Genomic DNA, 8,232 nt, shown 5'->3' with positions numbered 1-8,232 from the left:
GATGGATGGATGGAAGTGATAAATACTTCAAATATACAGAACAGTGAAAACAAAATATCTTGTGTCCCTGACCATGACAGGACATCGTAAAACAAAGGTTTCATATGGGCCAATGTTAATGCATGGTGGGTAACCATTTTTACCATGCTATTAATATTCAGGATATCATATTGAGAAAAACTCACAAGTCCTTGTTACATATGATCCTTTAATGCTCACTGGAAAGCCCAGCACACAACAGAGAGACAGCACAGGGATTTACATCCAAGCTATGGTCATGCATGTTGCAATGAGCAGTAACTTTAAGGAAGCTATCCCTCGTGACTTTATCACATGTGTGTAAACATGAACAGATGTCAAGGCCGATCTGGCTTAATTGCAACCCAATCCTTTGCTGGTCAGATGAAAAAACATGTATATTTATGTCCAACATTTAACTTTGAGAGCTGCGTTCATTTGGTGAAATGTTTCTGTTTTAATAAAAACGAGTGTATGCTATACGAGCCACAGTCGCTGAACATGTGTGAGACACATGCAGTGTTTCCACAAAACAATATCAACTTATTCAGGAAAACTGAAGCAAAATGTAACCTTCACACATGCACAGCGTGACAAGTCATGGGGGCTCTCTCAGATGTACTCGCCAACTCATTTCCAGCAAATTGGGTCTGTTTTAACAGCTTTGTCCAAATCTAAACATCGGAATAAAATAATATGTAGTACAAACTATTAAAACAAAATGCAAGATTTACACTTTGTCTGTTAGAAGTTGTTTCAATTCCACTTAATTCCTGTAAACTAATTGAAATGTATCTCCTCTAAATGATGCATTGTAGTCTTTGACACAAACTTTACTGAAGAACATTTGTGATCACAAGAATAAATTTACAGCTGAGCACAGATGTTTGCTCACCAGTGTGCACTAATTCCTGTTAACTTCCCTTTGTGTGTGAAGAACTAGCATAAAGCACTCTCTTCCTTTAAGGCCCAGTAAGTATGGTTGACCTTGCATGATGGACCCTGTGTTATGCTCCTGGGATGAGGTTGGTGGGGTGGTCTCTGGCTGTGTGAAGGCATTAGATGATATTTTTGGATCAGAGTTTTGACCCTATTAAGAAGATTAATGCAGGCTGAGCAGCTCAGTGCTATAAGCCGAGGGATCTCTTCCGTCAGATTAACACAGATACCAGTGAGTTCACACACACACACACACACACACACACACACACACACACACACACACACACTGCCCCTGGAGTCGCCTATTCTAAATTCACATTTCCTTATCGCTCACACATAAATTCTGTATGACTGGTGTCTTAAGAATCTCCAAAAATGTTGTCATTCTGTAGTAAAACATGATGCAATCATTTTATTCACAATAGAAAAGATATCAAATTGTTAAATTGAGAACATTTACATTTTCTCTTTAGCAACTACATGGGCTCCAGAATGCTACGACTAAGTTCCCTTTCTGTTACTTGGTTGTAGAGTTTTATTTCCAAAGGTGGCAAAAGTAAAAAAGTAAAAAGCAGCTCTTTGAAGAACATTTCTACCAGCTACTTTTTGTGCGAAAGAAACTGAACCTTGTGCTACATTAATGTAAAAATAAAAGATTGTTGTACTTTTCAGTTTTCGGTTTGAAAAGTTGCATTTGCAATTACCTGCCACTTAAAAAATGTATTCCCTTTATGCTTCCTCCTCTTTTGTTAACTATATGCTGACCACAACTTATGGACAACAAAAGCACCATTCAGCCCACTTTAAAACCTGAGCGCGTGTTATTATTCCTTTTATTTAGATTAAAATAAGTTTGATATCCCAAAAGCAAACTGTGAAAGAAAATCATTTCCCCCAAATTATATGTATGACTATACAGTTAACTATACAAACTGGAGAGTCCGTCATAGACCTCGTGCTCCACTTTTGGTGAGTGATAATTTAGCTTTTTATTGGTGTGTTACTTCACACTAATTAGCAGGTTTTTGTATTTGTTGAAGGGACTGACCTAGTTGTAAACTGATGCATGCACTGCTTTGCAGATGCTCTAGCTGTGTATTGCCACCAGGAGGCACTGTCAGAATTCTTATTTGTGCCATTGTTGGTCCTTCAGTCTGCTGTGGAGAAGACCGAAGTTACAAAGCTGGAAAACACATGTCTCCGCCTTGTGGACTGCTCACTGCCACTCCACTTCCTAGTTACACCCACTTTTTCAGCGTTCAATCTATGAATAACATCACTCCTTTTGGCCTATGCCCTATAGGTTTTTTGCACAATGACTGAAACCAGCACCACTGAATGACCAATGGGCTGTGAGGTCAGTTCCTTGATAATTAAATATGCAAATTGTCATGACTATTGTCCATCCAGGTTTTGTCATAACAACCCTTCTTGTACTCTAGTTTAATTGTACTTTATTGTCCTGTTATCTTATACATGTTTTTGAACATTAAACATTGTATCAGAATGGACATAAACTACACCAGTGTCCATTTGGTAAAACAGTAACTGGAGCCAAATGCAGCCTTTCATTAGTGTAGTTATAAAATAGATGCACAATAGACCCTCGGTCTCTGTCTATGCAGTACGTTTACTGTTCCTGAGGTCATGTGTATGCTGTGTGTACAGTATGCATTTGAACCTGAACCTCTGACGTAAGAAGGCGTGTCCAGTTCAATAAATGAACATGTCAGAAATATGAAGTCCCAAACAAACACACAGTAATATTACTAGAAAACTGTATTAATGAAAAAAATAATTATATAATAAATTAATAAATTAATAAATTGTGTAATAAATTGTGACTACAGCATAAGAGTATTTTTGTTTCCTTTTATCTTAACTATTAAAACCTATTTTGCATCAGTTATTTATTTTTAGTTGCTTATATTTAGCCACATAAACTGTGGTGGCTAAATGATGCTGATGCTGTTTATTATGATTATTATTTAGTAAGTACATAATAATAATAATAATAATAATAATAATATAGTGTTTACAGCATAGTTATTTATAGTTTAATGTTGTGCAATGTAGCAGTTCGTGGGTCTAAATGGAGATAAAAGTTAGGTGTCTTATGTTGTGAGTTTATCATGTTGTGATAGATTTAAGAAGATTATCCTAAGAGAAACTATGGTTTGGTTATCAACTACAGTTTAAGACCTGTCCATATGAGCTAGAGTATGTAAAACATCTGGAGACGGTTGCATAACCCTCTGTGTAGAGGGTCATACAGCTGTGTGTGCACAGAGAAAAAGATGTGCAGGTGAATTCTTTTCATGTTCATAAAGTGCATCCTCTAATGTCATCCTCAGTCATTGGGAAGTTGTAGGCAATTAGACAAGTCTTACTTCCACACTTATCGTTAGCAGTGGATGCAGACTGCCCTTTAATCAACCACTTCAGTGTGAATTCTGTTTGCGCCTGACGTTTTTAATCTTGGGTAGAACAATATCACCAAATGTGAAATTGGTATTTGCATTATGGACATCAGGAAAAAAATGAGAGCAAAGGAGAAGAAAAAGTAATGAATTGAAAAAGAAAAATAGAATATCAAATGTGTCACAAAAGCAAAGGAACAATTAACAACAACAACAACAATAATAACAGTAATAATAATATTAAATTACAGAATTTAGAGCATTTAAAGCTTTTTACAGCAAAATCATCCAAACAAAAATAAATAAATAAATAATAGGCAATTATCTCCAAAGCATTTGTACATATTAATACACATACACAAATAAGTATTAATAGTGTGAAAACTTACTTTTAAAGGAATAGTACTGCATTTTTATATATTCATTTTCACAGGTTAGTATAAATAAATACATTTGTTACTGTAAGTAGAATTTTAAGGTATCTGTATTTTTACTTGAGTATTTATTTTTCATTTATTTACTTTTTACGTTTACTTCCTACATTTCAACACAAATAATTACATTTTCAAAACAGGCTCGTTATTGTAGGTTCAACTGTATCATTTATAGAGCTTATACTCTGGAGTTACAGTGGGCCAGGACAAGAACAGGTATGTTGTAGTCAGCTTCAAGCCAGCGCTACAGAAGAGGAACGTGCATAAATATTTCAACATGAGCTAAACACACAAACTCTTCGTGTGCACTTTGTCACACAGTATGTTGTTAGCTAAAAGGCCAGCTGCTGGGATTACATGGAATGTCATAATTTTTAATCACATATTGGATTATTATTTATTATTATTAACCTTTATTTAACCAGGAAAAGTCCCATTGAGATTAAAAACCTCTTTTGGATCTGTCAATTAATCAGATTTCATCTACATTTATACTAATGATGCTTAGATTCGCTGGCTGAATTCAATAATCATACCAGCTTTATATTTCTACTGCAAAGACAATGTATAGAATACTGTTAGTGTAGGAAATGGAACTCAGCTGTGAAACATCTGCTTGCGTCTTGTTGATTTCAGTTGTGTAAATCCACAAAGAGCAGCAGGCCAGCTGATCACAGCCTGTCCACTAAGAAAATCTAATGAAACTCACATTAGAAATTATTGTGAGCTGTTAGTATTTCCCCCACACTGAGCCACGACAACAGATTTTAGTGTTCCTCCACCTGCTGAATCACACTTGAAACCCCAGACTGTTCTCATTTTTCTGTTTAGGTGCAGAGGCAAAAAGTAACCCCCATTTATTTTTCTCCTTTATTGCTTGTGTCCTAAATAACAGATTAAAGACGAGTACATTCATTAGAATTAGAATTTAGATTTGAATAAATTTGTATTTTCAGGTACTAATATTTTGTATTACATTAATATAGGAGAAGGTCTAACTACCTGTGCATAAAATAGATTGTAGAATTGTCCTTCAGGGAGCAACTTTTGCACTTTTTTCTGTACTTTTGGCACCTTCGTTCATTTTGATTTGTTCTGTCTAAACATACTTTAAGAAGTCTGGAGTGCAGTAAAATTCAGACATAGGTAACTTGACAGATGCTGATTTGAAAACAGCTGGACATGGATAACTTGAGTTTTTTGTGTAATATTACTAATTAGGCAGCTCATTATCTTTCTCTTGACAACAATTTTAAGATATAACGTTTTGGGTCAGCCTTAAAGAAAGATAGAAATGTAAAAGTGACTTACAACAAATGCAGCTGAATTTTAAGCAAAGTTGAAAAAAAGACATTTTTATCTTTCACAACATTCCCTATGATGTCAATACCAACGATGGCAGTAAAAAAACATATCTAGCTCTACATAGCATTATTATCACTTTGACCTTCAGATCAATCTATTGACCCTGAAGGAGAGGTCGGTGGTCACATGGGACACAATATTTTTTAATCCTTATGCGGTAATTTCTATATGTTGATAATACACACTGCATAGTTTCCAAGTTATGGGACTTTTTGTGTATTTTTAAGCAATAAACCATTAAGTTGACCTTAACAATACTGGCAGATGTTAGCCAAATTTTCATACATCCCAACAATGTTTTATCAGAATTCATTCAAAACTTTTAGAGCTACTGTGTTGCGTTTACAGACAGAATGAAGGCAGGCATGCATGTGCTACATGCCAACTGCTTTTGTACAAGTAATATTACAATGATAAGAAGGAACACAAACTATGAAATCATATTTGTTGTCTCTTCCATATCAGGCTTTGCTCGCTCTAAAAAACATGAGTAATATGGTCTAAGGTATGTGTGAGATATTAATTAATTCTTCTGTTTAAAAAAACATTTTTTTAATAGGGTCAACATATGCCAGTGTATTTGTGGAAAAGGGGTATCGGTTTTATTTGTCCATACAAATTGGTTAAAACTCTTCACAGAGACATAATTCTAAATGACAAGCCATCATTTGAAAGAAACACACTGATCTGCAACACGACATCCAAATATTCCCATATTAAGATTTCCTACTCCATGTGTTTGCCTGGAGCAGATTGATAATTTAAGTGCAGTCTCCGTGAGGCATTTATAAGATGTAAGCTGTTGATGCTGACATGGGTGTGTCTGCAGGCTGCAGGCCACGTCTCAGTGCACAACAGCTGGGACTAAAATCCTCCCTTGGCATTTAGACAAGACACACATATAACAACAGCAACAGCCAAAATGAATTCCTAGTAAATTAAAAACTTCCTGTGGAGCATCTTAATGCAAAATAGTAGGCACAGTATCTGTGGAGGCAATTACATGAGTCTAACAGTGCACACTGTTGACATTCATTCAGATGAACAGATTCAAATGTTTAACTGTGATACATCACAGATCATTTACAGTTTCTTTCTCTCAAACACTAAGAAGTATAACAGCAATTCACATTTTGTAGGCCAATCTACACAATGAAATCAGCAGAATTCAATAATAGGAATCCAAGCATACAAAAGGAAACAACAAGCAACCACCAGCAACAATAAAAACAAACTTATACTATGTGGGGTTCTTCCTACTAAAGCTATTTTAAGATGTCCCAAAGACAATACAGATCTTTCTCAACCAATACAGAAAAGCGTGTGGCCCCTCTTCCATGAGCGATGTTGAGCCATGGCTGCAAGAGCTCATAAATACCCTTTCAAAAGTTAAATGTTTCTCAAGCTTATGTTTTTAATGCCCCCTTGTTATCCTCATGACCTACCTACCTCCTGCCTTCCCCATGGCCTGGCACTTTCCCTCCACTGTGTGGATTAAGCCTGTTTCAGTTACAGAAATATTGAATTATTTTTCAGAAGCTTTTTTTGTGGCAAATCCAGACAGGGAAAATATGGCCATCTGGTCTGACTCTATTACATACCACTAATCTCAGGTGGCATACAAACAAGCAACACACATCCACACGCAGGCTTAAACACATACGCACACATACAAAATACACTGTGCATGTTTTCACCTGTATTTCTGAAATGACCATATGACACACTGTACAATTTTTCATCCATGGAGACTCTTTTCAAGCAACGAGAGACTAAGTCCATGTATGCATTGTTTCTACAATCTCTTATATATGAGCTCAGGTGGAACATGATTCCACGTAGTTTCCTTGGGGATTACTAAAGTATGTTGATTCTGATTAATCGAGTAAATAATATCATTTTGTTGGCATTCAGAAGAAAGTGCTAAGGACACCTGTGCAGAGCTCATGGCTTTAGCTTTAGCCACTAGTTGAAAGTTTCAAAAACACAGATGCTAAAAATGGGGAGACATAAATCAATATAATATTGATAATTAATAAAATTATTAATACAAGAGTGAATTTAATGAAGCTGAAATTACTCAAATGATCAGATCATCTATAGCCTACTTCGCATTCCTTGGCGGGGGGGCATCAATGCACCAATAAATGGAGCTAATGGATCTAAATCATTTACAAATTGAAGTTATTGTTTACTTTTTGTTTTTAAGAAGCAGGCTTTTAACTCTATGGCTGCAAAAGTAAAAGACTCTAAATAGCATCTCTAAAATATGGGGAAACTATAATGTCACGTTATAGGACGTGAGTCGCTCAGTCTTGACGTGATGTGAGCCACTGTTTTCAAAGTTTCTTCCGTTTCCCTCCTTAACCACAATAAAATAAAAACCAACCATTTTCCCAGTTGCAGCAGGACCATCGTTCAGCACTTCAGCCGTGAAATAGATGGTAAGCTGAAGGAAGCTGTGCAACTTTAGGAAAGTTGCCTACCTTGATTGCCGTGGCGATCGCGCAAACTTCCGGGCGTTGTTGGCGAAAGTTTGACGCGCCGGGCCGTGCAGTGCCGATGGCATGATGAATGTCAGCTGGACCGACTTAAAACCACAATGCGCTTTCTGTCAGCCCCCATGCTGACCGCGCCGACAGCACGTACGGCCGAGGTGCCCCGGCCAATTATCCAGGGGCCAGATGCGAGAGTGATATAACAACAGCATGATTCCGTTTAATTTGGGCAATTCCCTAAAAATCCTTGTTTTTCTGCGTCCTCCAACCAAATCTGTCTCTTTATCTCAAAAGGGGAGGAGAGAGGGAGAGAGAGGGGGAGAGAGCGAGACTGAGAGGCAGATTAAAGCCCCAACCTCTGCCCATCTTTATGCTCTCTTGGCTGCAACATCACGATAACTTTCTATTTTCATTTCTAATTACATTGCTGAAGGAAGAAGTCTGATTCTCATTTAGTCGTCATATGTTACACTTTGCTTTTAAAATGGATTCGATTTTTTGCGAAATATTTGAAAACGAGCAGGCTACTCCACAAATTAAGCATTGTGTTAAATT

At 36.6% G+C, this 8,232-nt stretch overlaps 1 protein-coding gene across 2 annotated transcripts in view; it reads right to left on the bottom strand.

The window, feature by feature from the left end:
• kcna10a (potassium voltage-gated channel, shaker-related subfamily, member 10a) overlaps positions 1 to 7,949 on the bottom strand; it is a 14,226-nt gene extending 6,277 nt beyond the window's left edge. Inside the window, exon 1 of one of the 2 annotated variants that reach the window (XM_005732499.1) lies at positions 7,666 to 7,949. The gene's annotated coding sequence lies outside the window, so the exon portion shown is untranslated. The other variant, XM_005732500.1, reaches the window with a different exon arrangement.
• Between the last annotated feature and the right edge of the window lie 283 nt (positions 7,950 to 8,232).

Source organism: Pundamilia nyererei, unplaced genomic scaffold (assembly GCF_000239375.1).
Source record: "Pundamilia nyererei isolate P.nyererei 1_Seehausen unplaced genomic scaffold, PunNye1.0 scaffold00047, whole genome shotgun sequence".
Classification (NCBI taxonomy): Eukaryota; Metazoa; Chordata; class Actinopteri; order Cichliformes; family Cichlidae; genus Pundamilia; species Pundamilia nyererei.
This window is presented reverse-complemented; position numbering and strand designations above follow the sequence as displayed.